A 24,049-nucleotide genomic window follows, 5' to 3' on the forward strand; every position below is an offset into this window, starting at 1 on the left:
AAATAAATAAATAAATAAATAAATAAATAAATAAATAAATAAATAAATAAATAAATAAATAAAAGGATTAACAGGCACCTGGAAGAGAGATTTGTATCTTGGGAAGAAAGAGTAGGCTTTTCCCAAAGGATTCATGGGATTTAGTGAAGAAAAGACACCACAGAACTGGCCAAATTTGTTTCCTCTCATATCTTAAACATTAATAATAAGATGGTTAAAGCTGTCCTAATGATTTGTATGTGTCTATGCATGTTTGTGGGCTCAGGGAGAGCCAGCGGTTAGGGGACCTGCAACAGTCACAGGACTCTGCTCTGCTGGGTGGAAGTAGCAGCCGGTAAGACTCTTCCTCTGTAATGATTTCCCGCTCCTCTTTACAGAAGGTAAACTTCTAGACTTTTAGACTTTAGAATATTGGAGACTTCTGGATGTCTAGACTTCTGGAGAATTCTGTGGTCGGGTTACCCATCTATAAATTAAATAGCATGTATGCTCATGCTTGGGAAAGAATTGATCACTGCACTGCCTAATGCTTAGCTTTCGTTTTCTTTACTGGTTTTACATGAGATTCTGAGGGCAACGGGAAACTCCAGCAGGGAGCCACCTGCCTTGTGAAAATGTCAGTCCTTACTTCTCCTAGATGGGAAGCCTGGACCATCCAGGCTCTGCAAGCCTTTTGGCACCAAGCCTTCTATGTCCCTCCTAGTAGCAGGTACATTCAGCCTGAATCTGAAAGTGGGCAAAATCAGTAGAAGAACAAAGTCAACAGAAGCTGATTCCTCAATGAAAGGGTTACTGAGTGGGATAGGTTTGTCTTTACTAGCATAGTGCCTGGCATGGCATAGATGCTTAAGAACTCTTTGCTAAATGGTTGAATGAATCTGAATGACTGCTTTAAATGGCACTGCCAATGAAGACAGTTGGCTTGACTGCCTTGCTGCACAAAGATGGCCTTTTGAGAGAATCTTAGGCCTCATTTATCTATCCAGTTAACAAATACTAGTGAGCACCTCCCATATGTCTTTGAGCACTTCATTTGAAATTACCTGGTTCATTTATACTCTCCACCCCTACCCACCTGGGCCTAGAATATAAGCTCCAAGACAGCAGTGATATTGCTGGTCCTGTCCATGGCCATCTCTTTAGCTCCTAGAAGGGTGTTTAGGGACAGAGAAGAGCCCTCAAAACGTGACAGAATTTTCTGCTGGCTAGTGTTGCCCGACTTGCAAATGGCTCTAAATCATTCCACGTACTGAAACTGAGTGGTGGCTTGAGGAGGTGGCTCAGTGGGCTTGGGATCTTCTGTTACAGGCCTCGTCCTCATCTGCTGATCAGCCTAGCTTTTGCTCCGGTCCACATCCCACACTGACCCTGCCTCCCACACCAGCTCATTGGATTAGAGCAGATATACAAATCCCAGAGTTCTCCGTATCTTCTCAAAGTTCAGTTTTTAAGATAAAGAGTCTAACATTCCTTTGTTTTAGTATTTCTGTTCTTATCGTATTTCATAAAAATCCATAAAATGCTAGAGTTCAAAGGTGCAATTGCCTCTAGTAGAAAAATGCTTGACTAATGTCTTTGACAAAACTGATTTCTCTGTGCCACTGGGTTAGGATGGGTCTCATAAACCTCCCAGACCTCAGGCTAGAAAAGAATAACTTCTAGAGTGCAGCCTGCCTGCAAGATTTCCCCAGGCCCCTGGAATGTCCTTTATTTTATAGTTGCTTCCTGAGTCCCAATTATGAACCTACTTTCCATGACAGAGGGGAAGAAGCTAAGAGGGAGATATTTGCATAGAATGCCATAGTTTACAAAGCTATTTCATATGTTATCTTTTTAAAATCTGTGCCATTAAACTGTGAAATGTATCTCAGTTTTAGAGATGAGGAAATAGAGGCTTACAGAGGTTAAATAATGCATAGACCATTATGATAGATGTTATTCTAATCCAGATCTCTTAGATATGACCCTCCATGTCTTTCTACTCCAATGCTATGTCATAAGTGAGTGTCCAGAGTTTCCTAGGTTTTTTGTATGTTTGTTTCCTGGTTACTCCCCTGTGGATATTGTGGTTCCCCAAACTTAATAAGCTGGTTCACATCTTTCCATCTGTATATAATGCTGGGCCCTCTGCGTACAAAAACTTGTCCTCTCCTTTATTAATTTGTTTAGATAACTCTTATTTATCCCCCAAATCTGAGCTCAAGACATGAGATCACAGGGCTAAGATTCAGCCTTGGAGTTGCTCTGTCTGGGCATAAATTTGGGTGTTGCCATTTATTCTCTGTTAGACCTAGTGTGGTAGCTTAATCTCTCAGTCCTTTGCTCTCCCATCTGTATGATGGGGAGAGTTTTATTTTATTTTTTTTAAAGATTTTATTTATTTATTTGACAGAGAGAGAGAGAGAGCACAAGCAGCAGGGAGAGGCAGAGGGAGAAGCAGACTCCCCGCTGAGCTGGGGGCCTGACACAGGACTCAATCCCAGGGCCCTGGGATCATGACTTGAGCCAAAGGCAGACGCTTAACCAACTGAGCCACCCAGGTGTCCCTGATGGGGAGAATTTTAATGCTTTTCTTCAAGGGCCAGCAAATAAGGAATGTAAATACCACATTGCTTAAAGAGTATTCAGTTTGCTGTTACTCCTGCCCAATTTAGAATCACATTACTAATGTCCCCTGCTTCTCTAAAATTGCCTCTTGATCATCCTGGGGCTTCCAATAAATCACCCCTCCCCAGAGAGTGGGGAAAAGGAGGGAAGAGAGAAAAGAAGAGGAAGGAGCAAAAAGAGAAAAACATCGGCTTTGGAGAAGACTTTGCCAGTTGAAAAGAAAGAAGGAATATTAAAACAAATGTATCAGTGTAGTTCTGGGAAGGGTTGAGGAGAAGAGAGGAGAGAAATAGCTAAAGACGATGCTGCCCATCCTGGCAGACATGTCCTGGCTCAGAAGGATCTGCTCTGTATCCAGGAACCAGCACAGGGATCTGGAACCCAACTCAGCAGCTCTGAAGAAGGAAAATATGAGGAGAGCTGGAAGGAGGATGACAGGAATCATCTTTGTATAAATCCAAGTGACAGTTGGGATGTATTTATGTTTTAAAGAATTATGTGGGGTTTTTTTGTTTTTTGTTTTTTTTAAAAAAACAGGACAACAAGTTTTTTATACACTTTTTTGCTTAGCAACAAGACCCACAAAAGGCATGTGTTCAGCCAGGATGTCAGTTGCTCAGCTCATTAAAATATTAAGTGAAACACTGATGACAATTACCCAGCACAAGCCTTTTTGTCTGCCAAAGTGTGCCTTTCAATGCATAACAAAGTAGGTCAAAAGTTTGTTTTGTTATTTTATTGTTTCTTTTTATCTTTGACTTTTGATGGAGTTTCCTTTCAGTAGGTAAAATGGTTGTCAAATTTGGTGGAGATAATTTGAGGACAGGGACACTTCAATTACTTAGAAGTCTACTTCTGGATGACAGAGAAAGGCTCCCTGTACTTCTCTCTGGGATATCATCTATTCATTCAACAAAGATTTTTCTGGGCCTTTAACACACAGGATTGATTTCTGTTAGTGGGGCTTCAGGCATAATACATGCTTTCACTTATGTGACACTCCCATGGGCATACCTCTATTGTGATGGTTCTGATACAGAGTTAACATTTATTGAGTGCTTACTAAGTACCAAGAAGTGTGCTAAGCATTTTCAATGAACAAACTCATTTCATCTTTAAATTCTCTAAGTTGTGAAGAACTGCAAGGGATCTGAGATTTTGCTCTATTGCCAAGCTTCTGAGTGCTGGCAGAAGACACAAGTATCCTGGGTCAGAGACAAAGGACTTTATTACTCATGATTCAGCCTACAGCATGAGCAACAGCTTATTTGTGTAGTTCTTCTGGCCCTGAAGTTCCATGGGGATGCCAGCATACACAGTGGACTGTGTTGTAGAAGAGGAGCCCTAAGCTTAGTAAACCTAAATCTTTTGTAATAGGCAGTAAGTATGCCTGCCCTCTGCTCTGAGGGAGACCCTATTTCTATGTTCCAAGGCTGCTTGCTTACAAATCCTTGAGAAGGTAACCTAGAACAATGGGAAGTCAGTATCTTCCTAAGATAGGTAACAATATGAGAGACCCGTGGAGAACTATGCCCCCAAAATAGACACGGTGAATATCCTCATATTATACTGACTAATCTGAGACATAGGGAGGTTAAGTGACTTGCCTAAGGTCACTAAATTAGTACACATGCAACTAGCATTTGAGCTAAGCAGTCTGATTCCTGAGCACATGCTCTGAATCAGTAGGGTTTTAGTTTACATTGCCTGAAAGCAAAATCTGTGGGCTTGCTTAAGAGGTATTTGAGTAGACACCAAGAGCAAAACTTATCGAGATGGAACCTCTTACCTGTTTGTTAATTTTCATATTTTAAACCATTATGTCACTGAACTGAATCTGATGCATACCTAGACAAGAGTTTTGTGTTACAAAAAGGTTGACCACCTCTACTGCACAATTTTATATACTGTTATTTTTTATTTCATTATGTTCTTACGTCTCTCATTTCTAAAACTTCCCTTAATTATCCAATCTGTACTTACACAACTTGCGGCAGATTAAACAGGGAATGCAAAAGTGATACATTCATTTCCCTGAGGATAACATTGGCAATTATTATATACTTATGTAACCAGGTGAATAACACCAACTGAGGTTGAGTTGGAAAGTGCTAATTTTGATCATTTTTACTAGAAATATAATATATGGGAGGTTAGGCATACATCTTCAGAATTTTACTTATTTACATATTAGCATGCTAAGCAGAGTTTTTAGAGATCACTTTAGCTTCACAATATTTATGCAGCAAATCTAAATAGCCTAACCCACTTGGTTGTCATACCAAGATACTTCATGTCTTATTCTCCCACTCCGAATCTCCTAAGCCAAGTGGAGATGTTATGAAAGATAGAATAAAAGGAGACAAAGAGCAGAGCTGAGATTTGCCACTAGTGAGCTATGCAAGCATAAGCCAGACTCTTCTAGCTTCAGTTTCCTAGTCCATTAAATGGGGGTGGGGTACCTGATATTTGCTTTCCCCCCTAGTACTGACTAGAATATGATTCTGAGCTAGTAAACTCTATTGGCAAGCCAGAACCTAGAACTGAGTTATTCCTGTATATTTATAGTTAAGAACAAGGACTATAGAGCCAGACAGACCTACGTTTGAATCCTAGCTCGCTGATTATATGACTTCGGGTAAATTGCTTAACCTCTTTGATTCTCTATAAAATAGGAATGATAATACTTTCCTTTCCATCAGTATTTCTACATAAAATCAAACAAAAATCTCCTCTGACCTTACATTTCTATTCCATTATCACCATGTGTTCTTACTTTTCTTTCATAGAGAAGCTTCCTAAGAATTGTCTCCCTGTTGTCTTTACTTTCCCATCTTCCCTTGACCTTATAACAATGTGACTTCTATTCTTATGACTTCCATGGATATTATTTTCACTAAGGTCACCAATGACTGCCTTCTGGCTAAAACCAAAGAACATTGCTCAGCTATCTCTCAGCAAAATCCAACATCGTCAACCACTCTCTCCTTGAAACACTCTTTTCCTCTGGCTTCCAAAAATTTGCCTTCCACCTCCTTGTTACTTCCTTCGCTGTGTCCTGTGGAGCTCTTCTTCTTCTGTTTGCCCATTACATGTGTTGTCCTGCAAGTTTCTCTTCTAGACCCTCTCTTTCTCTATGAAATCTTTTGGATATCTTATGTATTTGCATGTTTTCAAGTATCACCAACCACATATGCTGATGAATCCTGTATCTTAATCTTTAGGCCATACTTTTTTCTGAGGTTCAAATCCACATACACGACTGCATCCTAATTATTTCCACTTGCTTGTCTCACAAACATATCCCACAACATGTCCAAATAAAACTCATTATCCCTCTGCCCATATTAGTTCCCCTGAACTGGTGATGGAATCTCCATCCACTCCGTGGCTCAAGCCAGAAGCCTGGACATATTTTTCCTTTCCTTTCCCCTCATCTCCCATATTCAACCACAACCACATCTTGTTGATCCTACTTCTTGAGTAGAATCTTCTACCCCTTAAATCCATCTCAATGGTCATTTGCTGAATTAGACCACCATCATCTCTCATCTCAATTACCACAACATTCTCCTCATTAATCTCATTGATCAGCCTTGCTGGCATTCTTAAACTACAGCTGATCTGATCACATCATTTTCCTGATTATAATCTTTCAATAGGTTTATATTGTCCTCCAGCTAAAGTCCAGACTTTTTACAATTACTTATATAGCTCTTTGTGATGTAGACTCTGCCCACCTCTCCAGCCTGACCTTTCCTTCCTTTCCCCACTGTGTCTCCCATACACTTGATGCTCCTTTGAAACAGAGCTTCTTCCAGTTCCTCAGAAGAGCCATGCTCTTTCCCACCCTGGGCCCATGTGAATGTGTTATCCTCTTAACTGGAAAACTGCGTTCCAAAGTCCTCACCCATCTCTCTCTCTCTCTCCACCTCCAAAAAGCCTTCTGTGATCTATGAAGTTCCTGCTAAGTGTACTCCTTGGATGCTCCCCACTGTATTTACTCTATCATCACATTTGCTACGTTGTATTGTAACTGTCTCTTTATTTATCAGTATCTCCAACTGCAATAAACTCTGTGAAAGCAGGGGCCCCATTTGTTTCACAGGTATCCCCCATTGTTAGCAGAGCCTGGCACGTGGTAAGAACATAATCCACAATGTTTACTGAATGAGCAAATGTATGGAAATCACACATTAGCCTGTTTAACAAGTGCTTCTCTTTAGCCAGAATTAATAATAGAATATTAGAATATTTAAGAAAAGTATTGGGGTTACTATGGGTATGATCTCCACCATTGGTTTCTGTCTATATTCAGGAATGCTGTAACTCCCCCGAGGGAACCCAGTGGCTTCCATCATGAGAGAAGGGGAGGGAGGGAGGAAAGAATGATGAGAGAGGCTCACTGGGCAGGACTCGGGGTCCCTAACTTGGCTTTAACCAGAGCAGCTCAGGATTTGTTTTGTTTTGTTTTGTTTTACACATTAGTGTGGCATATTATATTTTATATGGGGAGAAAAAAGGAAGAAAAAAAAAGAAAAGGAGAAAAGCCCTGATGTAAGTAGACTATCAAAACACATAAAGATGGTTCTACGGGTAAGTAAGGAAACATGAAATTGTTGCTTTAAAAGACGTAATGAGGGCAGATACTGTGGTCACAGCACAGGATATGCTGGTATGACCAAGAAAGGACATCATCCTCTTAAAAACTCTCCTGGTAATGAGTTTATGTCTCAAATCAGTTAAATGAAATCAGACTGCTACCAACTGACATTTGATTATTGAAAAGACTATGAGAATTTTCTGTGTCATTATGTTCTTTTCTGTTTCTTTTCTGTGTGTTTCCATTGTTTTAGAAAACTGTACCTGCCTACAATAGGACTTTTTGCTGAGTAGACGAGGGGAAACACAGATAATCAGACTTTTAAGAAATTCCATTAAACCTAGCTCTAGTAATTTGCAATTCTAATCTGCTGCATCTGCCAATGCATGGATAGGGATTGTGTACCTTCCAGGTTCCCTTAGTGAAATTCTGCCTAGATCTCCATGTCCCACTTTCCCAACATTGGAGATGGCAAGATGTTAGACACAAATATTGTTATTGGGAGAGAAGTTTTAGGAGATAAAGAGTCTCATCATTCATTCAGAAATATTTATTGAGAGTTGGCTATGTGCCAAACACCTGCAACATTTTCTAGTGTTCGGAGATCTATGAGTGGAAAAAAAAAATAAAGATCCTGCTGTTATAAAGGTAGTATTGTGATGGGGGAGAGAGAGACAGTAAATAAGGAAACAAATAAACATAATTTTGAAAAGCAATGAGCTGTATTGAGCCAGGAGAGTGGTCACGTGCTGGGGATTGGCACTAAGGTGGGGGTGTGGTTGGGCTGCTGTAGCCAGGTGGCCTCTGAGCTGAGCTAAGTGATGGGAAGGAACCAGCCATGTGAGGAAATAAGGACACAGCCTTCCAACTGAAAGGAGCAGTGAGAGAAAATGTCCACCCCGTGCCTTTCCCAGTGGCCCTCTAGTAGCCAGCACACGAGGTGTAAGAGAGGTGCCAAGCTTCCCCAGGCTTCTTCAAGGGCCAGGGCCCAGTGGTTTGCTGGGAAGGCCAACTGATTGCGTTATGTACAAACATCATGGAAAAACGAGCAAAGAGGAGGAGAGTCAGACGAGTTCTTTTATAAGAAATTATGTGTTTGGGGGCACCTGGGTGGCTCAGTCGTTAAGCGTCTGCCTTCGGCTCAGGCCATGATCCTAGGGTCCTGGGATCGAGCCCCGCGTTAGGCTCCCTGCTCAGCGGGAAGCCTGCTTCTCCCTCTCCCACTCCCCCTGCTTGTGTTCCCTCTCTCATTGTCTCCTTCTGTCAAATAAATAAATTTTAAAAATCTTTTAAAAAATTAAAAAAAAAAGGAGTTATGTGTTTTGGTAAAATGTCTGTCTTTTCAATTCAAGATCTCAAAGCAAAGTAATCTCAAACCTGCTGATGAAATCCCCAACAAAAGATGACCCTAAGTATTAGGGGAATTTAACTGGAACCTGTGCTTATCTCCATTGGCCACTAGAGGGCAGCATTGCCCATCAAATGTATCGGAAGGCCTGCACTTGAGAGTGCCATTTAGAGGGAGCACATCAGCCCCCCAAGTACATCTCTTCTCCCATATCGGGTTCCTGTTTTTTCCTGGACCTTGCCCATAATCCACCCTTTAACTCTCTGCTGTCCACCTATCCAAGAACACCATCTCATTGTTCTGGCTAAGCTTTATGTTTAGAGAAAAACCTCTGACTTGGCAGGAAGAGAGAAAATCAGCACATTGAACGTGGTTGAAGTTGTTCAGACCCTAGCCCTCACCGTGGACTCTCTCAGTGGGCAGCAGTGGGAGTCTCCGGGGCCTCTGTGCCAGTGGTTGGCTCATTCTGCCCAGTTCTGAAGGATCAGACCCATTGTTGTGGGGGTTAACATGTTTAGCCTAGGGAGCAAGGAGCTTTGTTCCTTCTGTGTGTTGTTAGATTGGCTGTCAGCTGGTAGGTTTGGTGGCAGCAGACCTGGCCTCCGTGGGCTCAGGGACCTTGCTCCCTTCTTTCTGAGCAGCCCCAGCTCTGGCCACCTGCGTGTAAGTGTCCCGTTCTACATTTTAGCTGTATTTTTTAAATAGGGGCCTTTTATGAAATAGTATGCAAGAGAACCAGATCAACAAGAGAAAAGAGGAGAAGGAAATGACAAAATTTTACCTGTAGCTACACAGGCAGAGTAAGCATAAGATTTTTACATACAATATAAGAATTATATGCAAATAAAATGTGAGAACTTCTTTAATGGACTGTTTCCTTCCAAAGAACAATTTGAGGCACATAACCCTATGAATGTAGAGTAATTTATTCATTCAAGATATATTTAGTGCACTCCATTTATGTGCTAGGAACCAGGGGAATCTAGGTGAACAAGGCAGACGCGGGTCATGCTCTTACGCAGCTTCTATTGTAATTAAGTAAGGGTATGAATGAGATCAGAAATCATATAAGAATGTGTGTGTGTGTGTGTGTGTGTGTGTGTGTGTTGGGAGGTGCTTCAGAGCTGGAAGAATCGTAAAGATCATCATCTCCAATATACATCACTTTATGGATGAGGAAATCGTAGTTCATAAATATTGTGACCGTGGCGTCTGGGTGGCTCAGTTGGTTAAGTGTCTGCCTTCGGCTCAGTCATGATCTCGGGGTCCTGGGATCCAGTCCCGAGTTGGGCTTCTGCTCAGCAGAGAGTCTGCTTCTCCCTCTGCCTGCCGCTCCCCCTGCTTGTGCTCTCTTTCTCTCTGACAAATAAATAAATAAAATCTTAAAAAAAAAGAGAAATATTGTGACTGATTCAGAGATGAAACAATGAGCTCATTTGAGCACTAAATTTCCTCTGAGCAAGTTGGACAACACTCTGAGTCACTTAACTTTGAGTGTTTGATAAAAGGAAAGAGAACTGTCTGGAAAGGGAAACTTCTTTGGGGGGGGCCTGGTAATTTACGGATCAATGAGCATATGGATTCTTATATCATGGACATGGAGGGACAATGAAGCATTCTTCAAATGACTACTGAAAAATCGTCAGACCTTCATGAGATTAAGTCAGGTAGTATTGAATTGTATTTCAGTGAAGGGATTTCTGTGTGGGGTTAAACTATTACATAGTCCAAGAATGGGACTTTCTTTAATCTAACTTGACATAATTTAATCTAACTTGACACAGGATAGAACCAAAAGAATCTGGAGAAATGTTTTCCTGTTTTAAAGTCCAGCATTGAACAACCACTCAAACTCTTCCAGTGAACCCACTCCCCCCACTAGGGTGTTTGATCTAATCGGCTCCCCTCCTTTTTTAATGGCATGTTTCTGGGCCCTAAGTTATCTGTCTAGGTGCCTCAATATCCACTTACTGCTTATGTAGACTTGTCTTAAAAGAGAGAGAGAGAAGGGAAAACTACTGGTAAGAGAAAGAAACTGGGAGGTTTGCATGTGATGTCTGTCTTACTTTTCATTAGAACGTAAACTCCTAAAGCTGGAATTATGTCTTGGATTTTTGGTTCTGCTGGTACCACACTGTGCTCGATAAAAATTAACCCATCAATCAACAGGACAGAAAATCCTATCCTGCCAGAAGCAATACCTCTTGTTTGCCCCACAGAAAGCCAATTAGAGTGTTAGGATGTGGTAATGGATACAGAAACTAAGGAAAGTGGGGGGAAAATGCCCCAAAACCTCAAGTAAAAAATAAAACCAAATGGAAAAAAGCGGATCACGGTGGAGTATTCCGGGAAAGCTACTACCCACTTCAGTTTCTCCCCTTGACAGTCTCTTTCAGCGTATCCTCAATGTAATGGAAGTTGGACATAGTAGCATCTTGGAGGCACCATTTCCCTCCCAGGAGATGCTGCTTGGGGCAGGTGCAGGAGGTACCATCCATCTTCCTAACAGCCCACCCACAGGGCCCTCACTCCACCTCCCCACCCCAGGGGTCTTGCCATTTACCTGCCACCACCACTACAACCACCCTGGCTCAGCCTCACTTGTTCAGAAAACAAAAGAACAATTCATCTGGGAAGGGATTAATAGGAAGCTGGAGAGAGAGAGAGGAGAGAGGAGAGAGAGAGAGAGCTGTTGACTTCAGAGAAGCAAGGGAAGGAAAGTGAGACAGGCAAACTGGGAATTCTTCCTGTCATCAACCCTCCTGAGAATTGATTAAAGCCTCGAAACCTTTCTTCAGAACACAAACATATGCATATGCACACACAATTTTGCATATAATTTCATGAATCTTCCTTACACACAAACATACCTTTTGTTTTATTTTTTTAAGATTTTATTTATTTATTTGACAGAGAGAGACACAGCAAGAGAGGAAACACAAGCAGGGGGAGTAGAAGAGGGAGAAGCAGGCTTCCCGCCGAGCAGGGAGCCCGATGCGGGGCTCGATCCCAGGACCCTGGGATCATGACCTGAGCCGAAGGCAGACGCTTAATGACTGAGCCACCCAGGCACCCCCATACCTTTCGTTTTAAAAACTTAAACTCTAGAAGCTATAAATTTCAAATCTTATTAATAACCAAGAAATTCAGAAAACTCTTTAATCATGGCAACTTTTTTATTTTAAAGGCTTTTCTTTTTCTAACTGTTGCTTTGTATGTTTCAAATACATTCAGTTTTAGATGCAATTCCTTGAATAAAAAGAGTGATCAAAATGGACAAAATGGACAAGGATAAAAACACTTATTTTTTCTCATGTGGCAAAGCACACCCTATTGGAGGCGTTTACATATTCATTTACCTAAAAGTAATTTTGTTTAGAAGAAAGAAAGCTTTATTTCATTAGCAAATTCTAGAGGGGCTCAAATCACCTGACAGTTAACTATTCAGTGCCCTTTTGAGAAAATAAAAACCACAAAAGAAAACATTTTCATCAGTCTATCAGGTTCGTGCATTCTGTGTCCTAAATGGAGGGGGCACATCTTCAAGTCCAATTAAAGATGTGCTAAGTACAAATTGCACGTTCTTCCACTGGTTTATCAGATGAACATGAGGCTCACTCCGATCTCTTCAGGAATGTAGGTCTAGGGCCCTTGGCTTATCTGCATTTTGAAACCATGCAGAGGAGAGGTTCGTACCTGAGGAGGGAGCACTAAGGTGGTAGGGAAAGCAGCCCAAGACACGGGAGAAAATCTCTTCACCTGCCCTGTCAGTGAGTGGGGGAGCAGCAGGGGCAGAGGTAACAGTTAGCGAAGAGAAAATGTGGGAGGAAGTGAGGGGAAATCAATAACACAGAGTGAAAAAATAATGTGCTCTCCACGCCATAAAGGAAAACCACGATAAAGGCCCAAGTTAACTCCCATAATGCTTTCAAGGATCAGAGAAATGACACTATCAAAATACAACATTAGTTTTCTGAAGCCTACAGGCTGAATTTTATTTATTTAAAGTTAACTCCCATTTTAATACAAAACAAAAGATAGCATATTCTACATCAAAGGGAGAAAAACTTTTCCTAATGTAGCCATTTCTCTTCTGAAGTACACAAGCTGTCGCCATATAATGCTTTGCGGTGTTTTCTCAACTGTGCTGGCTTTTCTTTACATCAGGAAATGCACAGTCAACAGACTCAAGCCGGGGGCTGCTGGTTCTCCATGCCAAAATGGCAATTGTTTGATTTTGTGTGTGTTTTTAAATGCATTGTTCGTTTTAACTAAGATGAATATATGCTGCATGAATGACGTTTCAAAGCAGGAGAGAGAGACAGAGAATGAGAATCAGACATAGATATGAAATCAGTCCTCGGTCCGTTGCATAAAAGTGCGAACCACAACCTGTCGAGAGGATTGGGCTGGGGTAGCTTCTGGGGCATCACTCAGTTTTCCCTTGGAAAAGTTTCCCCTTGGAAGTTCAGCTGATGGTCGCCTGGGTCTGGTCAGATCTTGACCTCTTGGTGAGGATAGCACTGCCTACAAGCTTTCTGGATATTGTTTCCATAGCTGTGAGAATAGACCAAAATTACTGTCCTCTATTGCTGGTCTTCTCACTGTTCGTGGGATTTACTTTGCTCATTTCTGAGTCTGAGCATTAGCTAGTTTTCTGTGTGTATAATAGAGTGGGTAAGACCATGAACTCAGCAGTCTGACAGCCTGGGTTCCAATCCCTGGCCTGACGTGTACTAGCCGTGTGATCAATTCCTTTACATCTCCATGCCTTGGCTTCCTCATCTGAAAATGGGGATAAGATTAGCTCCTTCACAGGGTATAGGACGAGTAAATAAGCAACATATGAATGTTGTCTAGAATAGTACCCAGTGAGTAAGTTTTTTAGTACTCATAGTAAGTTCTTTATCATAGAGTGTTTTAGTGATGGTGATTTTTGTTATTTTTCTGGTAATAGCGTTACAGTTTTTTTCTTCCCTAATCTTGTTCTGATGTGGCTCAGATGGGGCTGACCCCACCTGCTTCTGTTCTAAGGGTGGAGACATAATCCAGACCTGGCCAATCAGTTAATTCCATCCTCCTCACTACAATGATTGACTCAGGGATGGGAAAATGATACAAGTCAGTCCAATCAGAGTAAATCACAGGAGTTTGTTTAGAACTTAGGGAAGAGAAGTTGTCTTTTGTGTTGGGTGGTTGATGGGGTAAACTGTAAACTTGGCAGCTACCAAATGGAGTCAGTAGTCTGCAGGGGAAAGCAGAGCCAGGGGAGGGAGAGAAACCAGTTCAAATGATAGGACCCCGTGACTCCAGCCATGTGGAAGCCCCGGGACCACTCCTGCATAAGTCTGTTTGTTCTGGGCTTCTGTTCTTGGGAATTGAAAGAGCCATCGCTAATCAGGCTCCCACATGGCACCATCTAGCTCCTCTACCTATTCAAATCAGATCCATCCTTTGGGAAACAGTGCAAAGCTTACCTCTTCTGGAAATTATGCCTCTTTTTCTAAGTTCCCACAGCACTTACTATCTGTGCCATATATTTAATACTTATTACCCACAGTAGAAAATTTACCTTTGCAAATGCATTTACTGCATCTCTCCAATTCCATGGATTGGTTCCATGTTCTACTCTCTGGTGACTTCCATAACCACTATCACATCTGGTATTTTGCAGCGAGTTTACCAAATAATTATTATTTGAATTCCTTTTATCTTCTCATACCCATCAGAAGTGGACTCTATGCTTCAGTACACACAGGAATGTAAGCATAGGAAAACATGAAGTAAACTGGAGATGGGGTAGACAGTTTCAAGGGAAGTGTCCAGCCCCTTGTCCTGTGTGAAGAGCAACAGTGGAATGTGAACTTGATTCTATGCTTCCCACTGGTCTGTGAACTTCTTAGGGTAAGGACTGGCTCTATATTTTAAATGCTGTTCCCAGTACTTTACACAGTACCTAACATTTATTGTAGGTGCTCAATAACTATTTATTGAATGAATACTGCATGGCAGTTACGGTGCAGGGGGCTCAGCTCAATCACCTAACCTTTAGGAACATGTAAAGGAAATGAAGTAAGAAAGGAATTGCTGGTTCTATGAAGCCAACACCTTCCTCCCATTATTCTGAGCCCTTTCTACCATCACCTCATTTCTCCAAATCACAAGAATAAATAAAGCCATTCCTTAGGTTGACAGATGAGGTGTAATGACAATAGCATGTTTGGAATTTCTTGGTCTGTGAGAAAACTGGTATGAATTCCAGATCCAATAAGGAAAGGCTTATACCATCATCAGAATGAGTGGAGTGGCGGGGTCTGAGAGCTGACTCAGATTTAGAAAAAGGCACTGCATCGGAATGTTCAACCTACACACAAAGAATTCTGGGTTTGAATCAGTTTTCTTATCTTAGGTAACATTAGGTAGCATTAGTTCTATAGCTGCTTATAGATCGATGAAAATATAAACCACTGGGGTGCCTGGGTGGCTCAGTTGTTGGGTGTCTGCCTTTGGCTCAGGTCATGGTCCCGGGGTCCTGGGATCGAGCTCCACATTGGGCTCCTTGCTCAGCGGGGAGCCTGCTTCTCCTCTCCAGCTCCCCCTGCTTGTGTTCCCTCTCTCACTGTGTCTCTCTCTGTCAAATAAATAAATAAACTCTTTAAAAAAAAAAGAAAATATAAACCACTTTTTCTTTAAACTAGTTGATTCTCTCCCACAGAAAGTATTAGTACAATTGTCATCCCCTGTTCTAATGCAACATTTTCCATTCATTCACTCATTCATTCATCATTCACAGATCAAAATGATCATTCTAAAAATTATTTTCTTTTTCTTTTTTTTTCTTTTTTTATTATTTATTTATTTATTTATTTATTTATTTATTTATTTGACAGAGAGAGACAGCGAGAGAGAGAACACAAGCTGGGGGACTGGGAGAGAGAGAAGCAGGCTTCCCGCTGAGCAGGGAGCCTGATGCAGGGCTCGATCCTGGGACCCTGGGATCATTACCCGAGCCAAAGGCAGACGCTTAATGACTGAGCCACCCAGGTGCCCCTATTTTTTATTTTTTGAAGATTTTATTTATTTATTCATGAGAGACAGAGAGAGAGAGAGGCAGAGGGAGAAGCAGGCTCCCAAGGAGCAGGGAGCCTGATACAGGACTCCATCCCAGGACTCTGGGATCATGACCTGAGCCGAAGGCAGACGCTTAGCCATCTGAGCCACCCAGGTGCCCCAAAATTATTTTCATTATGTCTATACTCTTGTCAAAAATTTCAGTTGCTCCTATAGCATAAAATCCAACCTAAACCAGATAGCCAAGGCCTTCAATAATTTGACCCCAGCCCATCTTTCCATGTGTAAACTTTCCCACTGCTCCCTCATCCAAACCTTTCTTGGATGTAGACACTTGTCTACTTAACTGTTGCCCCTGTCTTCTCACTTTCACACTTCTGAATCTTTCTGTCTATTCAAGCATGTGTTTTCTTTTTTGTGATAATCTTTATTTTCTTTAACTACTCCAACTGAAGATGAGCTTTCCTTCATTAATTCCTAGAGCATTTTATGGTCTATATCACTTGTTCCTTTTATGATCTCAGATTATTATCATTTCACGTGAATGTGTCTTATGTTCTTTACTATGAACTCCTTAAGGGCAGAGATCACATCTTGGCTTCTTTGCATTTTGCTTTACATATAAATGGGTTATTTCAGTGATTAGTATGGTAATAACTTAGGTTATACACAGCTAGGTCCTTTTACTTATTCATACCTGGGGAGGTTTTGTCCTTTTTCAGTTAGTGATGCCAATTACCATAAAATTTTCAAATTTATAAATATTGCCTGTGAATGAAATTAGAATTTCTTCCCAACTTTTCTGTTTTTACAAAGATCTTAATCTATCAAGAGCAGTATAAAGCAATAAGAAAAACACCACATATACCTGAGACAATTGGGAATGGGGTATGAACTAATTAAAGACTACTGAAATATGAAAAGATGCACATCTTTACTTCAAGAAGGGAAATTCCCTCTTTGACTTTTGAGACTGATAATGATTAAAAACAAAAAATTGCTAAAGAATAGTGTGAGCAACGGTGTGAGGAAATAGGAACATACATATACTCGGGAGTACAAATTTGGCATAACTTTTTTGAAGGGCCAGTTAGCAATATACATGAACATTTTAAGTTTACCTAATCTTAGAGCGAAGAAGTCCACTTTTAGGAATTGTCCCTACAGGTATAAACATATAAATGCACAAACACATCTATGTGTTAAAAGATGTTCATTGCAGTATTATATACAATAACAATAGGCCTCTTAATACTCTTCAATAGGGATTAATTCAGAGTTAAGTACCAAGCTATGGTGGGGCTGGGACTTGAATCTAGGCAAGCTAACTCGATGCTTATACATGGAAGGCTTTATTACTGCCAACTGAACTTACTGAGAGCTATTCTCTTAGGAGCTCAAAATCTTCTGTAGACATTGTTCTGGTTTTTGGCCAGAGGTAAGAGTAGTTAGGAATAAGTGATAAACACACTACAGTCATTAAACAAGTCAGCAATAGAAACAAGACTAGAATTCTTATCTTCTTGACTCTCAATCCATAAAGCACTCTGCCATTTCTCATCTCTGTTTTGAGTTGACATACATTTATTTAACTTGGTGACAGTGTCTGCAAAAAAAATGTTCTAATGAATCTTTCAGGGTGTTCTGACAGTTTCTCTGTTTTGAAGTATATCCGATGAATGATTTATGTGTTAGATTTATTAAAAACACATCCATTACTTTGGGGCCTTGGGTAGATATTTAAAGGAAGAATACGGCATTTCAACCCAGCAGTTAAGATTACCCATAAATAGCTAAGGGATGACCCACCAAGGGATGTCAGATCAAAAAGATGCTCTGAGAAGGTGAGTGGATGGGTGCCTGGGTGTCTCAGTCAGTTAACTGTCTGTCTTTGGTTCAGGTCATGATCTCCGGGTCCTGAGATTGAGCCCTGCATCAGGCTCTTGCTCAGTGGTGAGTCTGCTTCTCCCTCTCCCTCTGTGATCTCTCTCTCTCAAATAAATAAATAAAATCTTAAAAAAAGAAAGAAAGAAAGAAAGAAGGTGAGTGGACTTGGCCTCTCTAACTCAAGATGCAGAAGCAAAACCACCACAGAAAATAGTCTTGCCTCCATTCCCTGTGGCTCAAAATTCCAAATTTCTTTTGCAAAGACAGGCAACTGATTTTTCTGTTTGGTTTGACCTACCAAACTCCCATTACATTTGGACAAAAATGCAGTTCTCAAACTAGGGTGCAAACACAAGTGCCAATGTGCCCAATGAACTTAGGGATAATGAATGATCAAAAATACAAAGATCTTTCACCACCAACATTGGGTACATAGATACGCAATTCCTTTTAGGGAGTCAGCTAGAAAGGGCACTAGATGGGCAGAACATTAGGGTGCGGTTCACTCTCCCTGCCTCTGTTTTCTAATTAAACTTTAGGACATGGCAAAAATATTCTAGAGTTTGGAAGAGAACAAAGTAAAAGGGTTGCAAGAGTGCAAGATTTCATCTCTGAAAGCTAGGTTAATATATCAAACTGGATTAGTCTGCCAAAAACATGAAAATATAAAAACACCATAAATTAGTCAGTTGTCCATGGCTATAATCTGTTTGCCTGAAGCCAGATGTACTTATGATAGGAAAAACAGGTGGCTTGAAAATAGCTGGAAAACGTTAAGCACTTATATAAGATAACAGATCTTTTTTTTTTTTTTTAAGTATCAAATGGGTTGGTATCTTATTAGGGTATTCAGTTTAAAAGATGTGGCTATGATTTAACTGGGACCAATGGTAAGTTTTCTCATTTTAGGATTTCAGTGTTCATTTAGGGAACTATAATACCATGTAGTCCAAACCCTTTATTAAATCAATGCATTCATTATCTGAAATAAAATTTTATTCAATCACTGTATTTTGAGACTAGACTATTGCACACAGATAGGAGACAATGGATTGAAGAGAGTGTCCTTGAAGGAGAGGAGCTCTGCCCTCTCTTCTCTGCACATTCCCAGGAGGCAGTTTCCTACACCATCAAGACTTCAGAAAACTGCCAGGGCCTGTGAGCCAGTCCTATGTGGTATAACAAATCAGTGCATGAACCAGCTACCCATGTAACTGGTGAGAGGAAAGAATGAAATCATTCCTGCTTAAAATCTTTCCATGTCATCTTTTAACCTATTTGGTGCGATTGGCTTAGCTGGCTTTATGGCAACTCAGCCATGTGTATGGTCAGGACTCGCTAGAAACCAGCATCAAAGCGAGTAAGTCTGTTTCTGCTATCTACAAGCTCTACTCACTCAGCCCGATCTGTCCATCTGTCTCACTTCCCAACAACTAGATGAAGGGCAGGGAGAGCTCTTGAGGGAGACGGGAGCGAGGATGAGACCTAGTAGGCAGATGTGCACACACACCACATAGGCCCGGGAAAAAAAGTACTGAGAGGTATTTTCATAGCCAGATACACATAAGCGAGAGGGAAATTAAGACTCATTTATAAAAATGCTCATTTTCCCGTAACTGCTTACAACTTGATTTGTGTACTGCAAGAAGCTTCTAACATACCTTTGTTTTTAGGGTGCTGGAATAGTCATCAGCATAGCCTAATTCTGACACAATCACTACATCCTAAATTCTTCTGGCAAGAGGGCACGGTTGAGGAAATCAAGGAAACAATAAAATTAGTCCACATATATTCTTAAAAAGATTCTAGAAACAAAAATCAAATATATATTTGTGTACTCCAAGATCAAAACCTTGCTAGTTAAATATTGATCACCTAATGGCAAAAATTTCTTAAGTTTCGGGCGCCTGGGTGGCTCAGTTGGTTAAGCAACTGCCTTCGGCTCAGGTCATGATCCTGGAGTCCCTGGATCGAGTCCCACATCGGGCTCCCTGCTCGGCTGGGGGTCTGCTTCTCCCTCTGACCCTCTTCCCTCTCGTGCTCTCTGTCTCTCATTCTCTCTCAGATAAATAAGTAAAAATCTTAAAAAAAAAAAAATTTCTTAAGTTTCAAATCTTAATGGCATTCCCCTCCATACAGTGTCCCGGGTTTCTTGCAATCATGATCTGGATACATATGTTGCCACAAAGATCTCTGGGAACTGCTTTTTTGGCAGCAGATATGGGAAACTATAATGAAAAACACTCACTAGCACAAATTGTGTAAAAAGATGGTTATGCTATTTCCTGAGCATTTAATAGCTATTTGCATTTATTTACACACATAAGTCAAATCACAATGTTGATATAAAATGTTTCTGTTTTTTTTTTAAAGATTTTATTTATTTATTTGAGAGAGAGAGAATGAGAGACAGAGAGCATGAGAGGGAGGAGGGTCAGAGGGAGAAGCAGACTCCCTGCCGAGCAGGGAGCCCGATGCGGGACTCGATCCTGGGACTCCAGGATCATGACCTGAGCCGAAGGCAGTCGCTTAACCAACTGAGCCACCCAGGCGCACCTAAAATGTTTCTGTTAAAAGCCTGAGGATGTGACAGGGAGAAGAGAAGAGAGAAAAAAGAAACAGTGGCTTGGGCAGGACAGAGTCAGCAGCCTCTCACTCTCCCCAAAGCATTTCAAAAACTATCTTTCTCATAGGGATGACTTCAATTTTTTCCACCTCATAAAAGGAAAGGAGATAATTCTTGACTGGAGAGGAATTATCTTTTTTTTTAAAGATTTTATTTATTTGAGAGAGAGAGAGAGCAAGAGAAAGCATGATCGGGGGAGTGGGAGAGGGAGAAGCAGACTCCCCACAGAGCAGGGAGCCCGATGCAGGGCTCATTCCCAAGACCCTGGGATCACGACCTGAGCCAAAGGCAGACGCTTAACCGACTGAGCCACCCAGGCGCCCCTGGAGAGGAATTATCTTATGACATGTCTTGAACCTCTATTATTTCCCCACTTTTCTTTTTCTTCCTCCTTCCTTCCTTCCTTCCTTCCTTCCTTCCTTCCTTCCTTCCTCTCTCTTTTTCTTTCTTTCTTTCTTTGAAAGCGTGAGTGGGGAGAGGGACAGAGGGAGAGGGAGAGAGAGAATCTTAAGCAGATTCCATACTCAGCACAGAGCCCAATGTGGGGCTCAATCTCATGACCCTGAGATCATGACCTGAGCCGAAATCAAGAGTCAGGTGCTTAACCAATTGAGCCACCCAGGCACCCTTATTTCCCCACTTTCCAACACATGAGTGAAAAGAGGACGGGGATAGTGACTGCCCTTCTGAAGATAGGTAGGTCTGAGGTTGGCCCAGATCCAGGCTCCACATCCAGGTCACAGTCAATGCCGCATGCACCACATCGCCCACCTGGAGCTCAAATGCAGTGCTGAAATGCATTGGGTTGCATGTGACCACTTTTTCTTTCACAGCATGAGAATGATTTATGAGGGAGGAGACAGAAATGGCTGAGATCTGCAGAACAGTGTCTTCTTACCGCCTAAGAATCCCCTGCTCACACCTGACTAACCCAGAAACACGGGAAATTTGCGGGATTCTAAAAAGACTCCTAGTCAACAGACTGTAGAAGGCAAAATACTCCTTTCTTTGGCCTGAGATTAAGACCCTTTTGAAAAGAGCACTTTTCTTCACATGAAAGGAGCCATTCATGTGTTGGGTGTTTCACAGGTCCCAGGGTCAGAATGTAGGCTGATATATTAGGTAGCAATACCTGACTCCCTTCTTAACAAGGCCAGCATTTGTTCCGTTGAAGTGGCTAATACATGCACCTTTAAATCCCTTACTCAGTGTTTTACTAACTACAAAACTCCCCCCAAAGTATTACATTGTTTTCCTGGGTTCTCAGTGCTAGAAAAGAGGCAGTGTTTCTATTTTCTTCTTATACTGACATTAGGGCTTGGCTTTTGACAGTTTAAACTCAGTAAGAAATGCTAGAATTTTGAAGTATTGCTTTTATTCACTCATTAAGGAACAAAGCCCGTTTCCAAAATAAATAGACTTGAGGTCTAGACTGGGGAAGCCTTGAAGGAGTAAGGCCAGGCATAGAAGAGCTGTCTTTCAAAGCTCACAAAACAGTGCAGAGGTACAGAGTGGCTTAGCTACAACTTGAGGGGATAAATGAGATCATGGATATTGGTGTGGGCTGGGAATTGTGTCCCCCACTCCTGCCCCTTGCATATGTCGAAGTCTTAACCTTCAATACCTTAGAATACACCTGCATTTGGAAATAGGGCCTTTAAAGAGTTAATGAAGGTAAAATGAAGTCATATGGGCAGGCCTTAATCCAATATGACTGGTGCATTTATAGAAAGAGATGACCATCTGCAGGCCAAGGAGAGAGGCCTCAGAGGAAACCAACCTGCTAACACCTTGATCTTGGACTTCTAGCCTCCAGAGCTGTAAGAAAACAAATTTCTGCTGAGACACCCAGTCTAGGATATTTTGTTATGGCAATCCTAGAAAACTAAGATTCGAAGGTGCTTGGCAATTTGTGGAGTATTTTACAAATGCTAGTTATCATCATTATTATTAGGAGGGGTATCAGGGCGGAGCCAGGGAGTGGAAACCAGCCTGGACATACAGAAGCAACACATATCAATAAAAATGTATTAAATGCTGACTATGCCCTTGGGTATATGGAGATGAACGAGATAGGCTTTTTGACCTGTAGCAAATGTCAACATGACACGGAAGATACTGAAAGAACTCGAGAGACTCAGGGAGAAGGCAGTTATTTCTGCTTGTTGGGGGTGGTGAGTGGAGGTGGGGGAGAGGAGTTTACCAAGGTTTCATGAAAAGAGAGTGGTATTTAGAGGCTCAACACCTGAGTAAGACTTTGCCAGGCAGATGCAGTGGGGGCAGAGGAGGAAACATAATCAAGGGCACTCACGTGGGTAAGTGTGCTGTGTCTAGGAAAAAGCCCACAATGTGATGGCGGGACAGAAAACACAGGGAGAGGTACCTGGGTGGCTCAGTCATTGGGCATCTGCCTTCGGCTCAGGTCATGATCCCAGAGTCCTGGGATCGAGCCCCGTGTCAGGTTCCTTGCTCCCTGGGAAGCCTGCTTCTCCCTCTCCCACTCCCCCTGCTTGTGTTCCCTCTCTCGCTGTGTCTCTCTCTGTAAAATAAATAAATAAAATCTTAAAAAAAAACACCCCACACACAGGGAGAATGCTGGTGGAGGAGTCTTACAGAGAGGGTTGGCGTCAACTTGTGGAGGACCTTGAGTGCTGTGTGAAGGGATTTGGGTGCCAGCATGTAAGCGATAGTGAAGGCAAATGTGTTCTTCTTTTTATTCTCTCAACATTTCTTTACTTTCTGCTGTGATCTGTTTTTTTTACATTCATTGCACACCTTCACCCAGACTTCAAGTGTCTCTTCTCTCCTGGTCCACCAGGTTCCATCAGTCAAATTTCTCCTTAAAAACCATCTTTTCTAGAGGCTTAAGTGATTTTCCACTGATGCCCACCCTTGAAAGGTGAGTGGTAGCCTGGATGTCTTAGACCCTGAGCAAGCTTTGCCACCAATTTGATGGATCTTTTAGGGCAAGTCATTTTTGCAATTTTGTTAAGAACTGACAATAGGATCACTCACAGAGATCAGCCAAAGTGTGTTGGGGTCTCAAAAACACTGATTGACTGCATGAATAGAATGTGTCCAAAAGCTGATGTATATCCCATTCTCTGGCCTGACCATTCTCTCTTTCCCTCCCTTTTTTTTTGTATCTGAATTAAAATAACATCTATCAATTATGGAACATGGCCAAATAGTTAAAGACAAGTTATGAGATTAATTGGAAATGCATGCCATTCCTTAGAGAAATTTCAAGAGGAACCTTTACTGACTCATGTTTATATATCACAGGGAAAAATGAAAGTCACATTCACCCTTTATTCAAAATAGTCCTCATCACATATACTCAAATAGCTGTGCAGAACCTTTTGACTACGGTGGGAAAGCTAAAGCTAAATTATTCGTCTGAACAATTAGGTGATGGAAGAATGGGCTAAATGTCTACAAAGGCAGAAAGAGTCTTTCATCACCAAATTTTCTGCTCCTGCATACCAACTTGTAAATTAGAAGTAAATGTATATGCCTCTCATGTCTACCTCTATCTGTGGGACACTAATAAAAAGCTTCCATTTTGATCAAGTTAGTTTTTATGTTCTTAGAATTCACTGTGAATTCTAACAGATTTTTTAAAAATTTATGATCTAATTTTAATTATGGAAAGACAATTCTTAGAGAAAGAGTCTAAAGGAAGTGATTAAAAGCAAGAGCTCTGGTATCAGATGACCTTGGTTCAAGTTCTGGTTCTTTAGTTTGTAATGACCCTGTCCAAGTCATTTTAATCTCTTTGCACTTTTGAGGATCTCTGTGAGGATTAAATGAAATAATCTGGGCAAAATGTGTGCTTAGCACAATAGTGGATGAATACAACAATCTGTGATATAGGAAAGAACATTCCCTGCCAAATGCTGGACCT

General features: G+C 41.4%; 1 protein-coding gene and 1 long non-coding RNA gene across 2 annotated transcripts in view; one reads left to right on the plus strand and one right to left on the minus strand.

The window, feature by feature from the left end:
* Positions 1 to 24,049, minus strand: part of ZNF770 (zinc finger protein 770) — a 97,819-nt gene that overhangs the window by 63,265 nt on the left and 10,505 nt on the right. The window lies entirely within an intron of this gene.
* The window catches only part of LOC118003456, a 115,162-nt gene that overhangs the window by 56,642 nt on the left and 34,471 nt on the right, over positions 1 to 24,049 (plus strand). The gene's annotated exons all lie outside the window — the stretch shown is intronic.

Source organism: Mirounga leonina, unplaced genomic scaffold (assembly GCF_011800145.1).
Source record: "Mirounga leonina isolate KUSES-001 unplaced genomic scaffold, KU_Mleo_1.0 Mir_91, whole genome shotgun sequence".
Lineage (NCBI taxonomy): Eukaryota > Metazoa > Chordata > Mammalia > Carnivora > Phocidae > Mirounga > Mirounga leonina.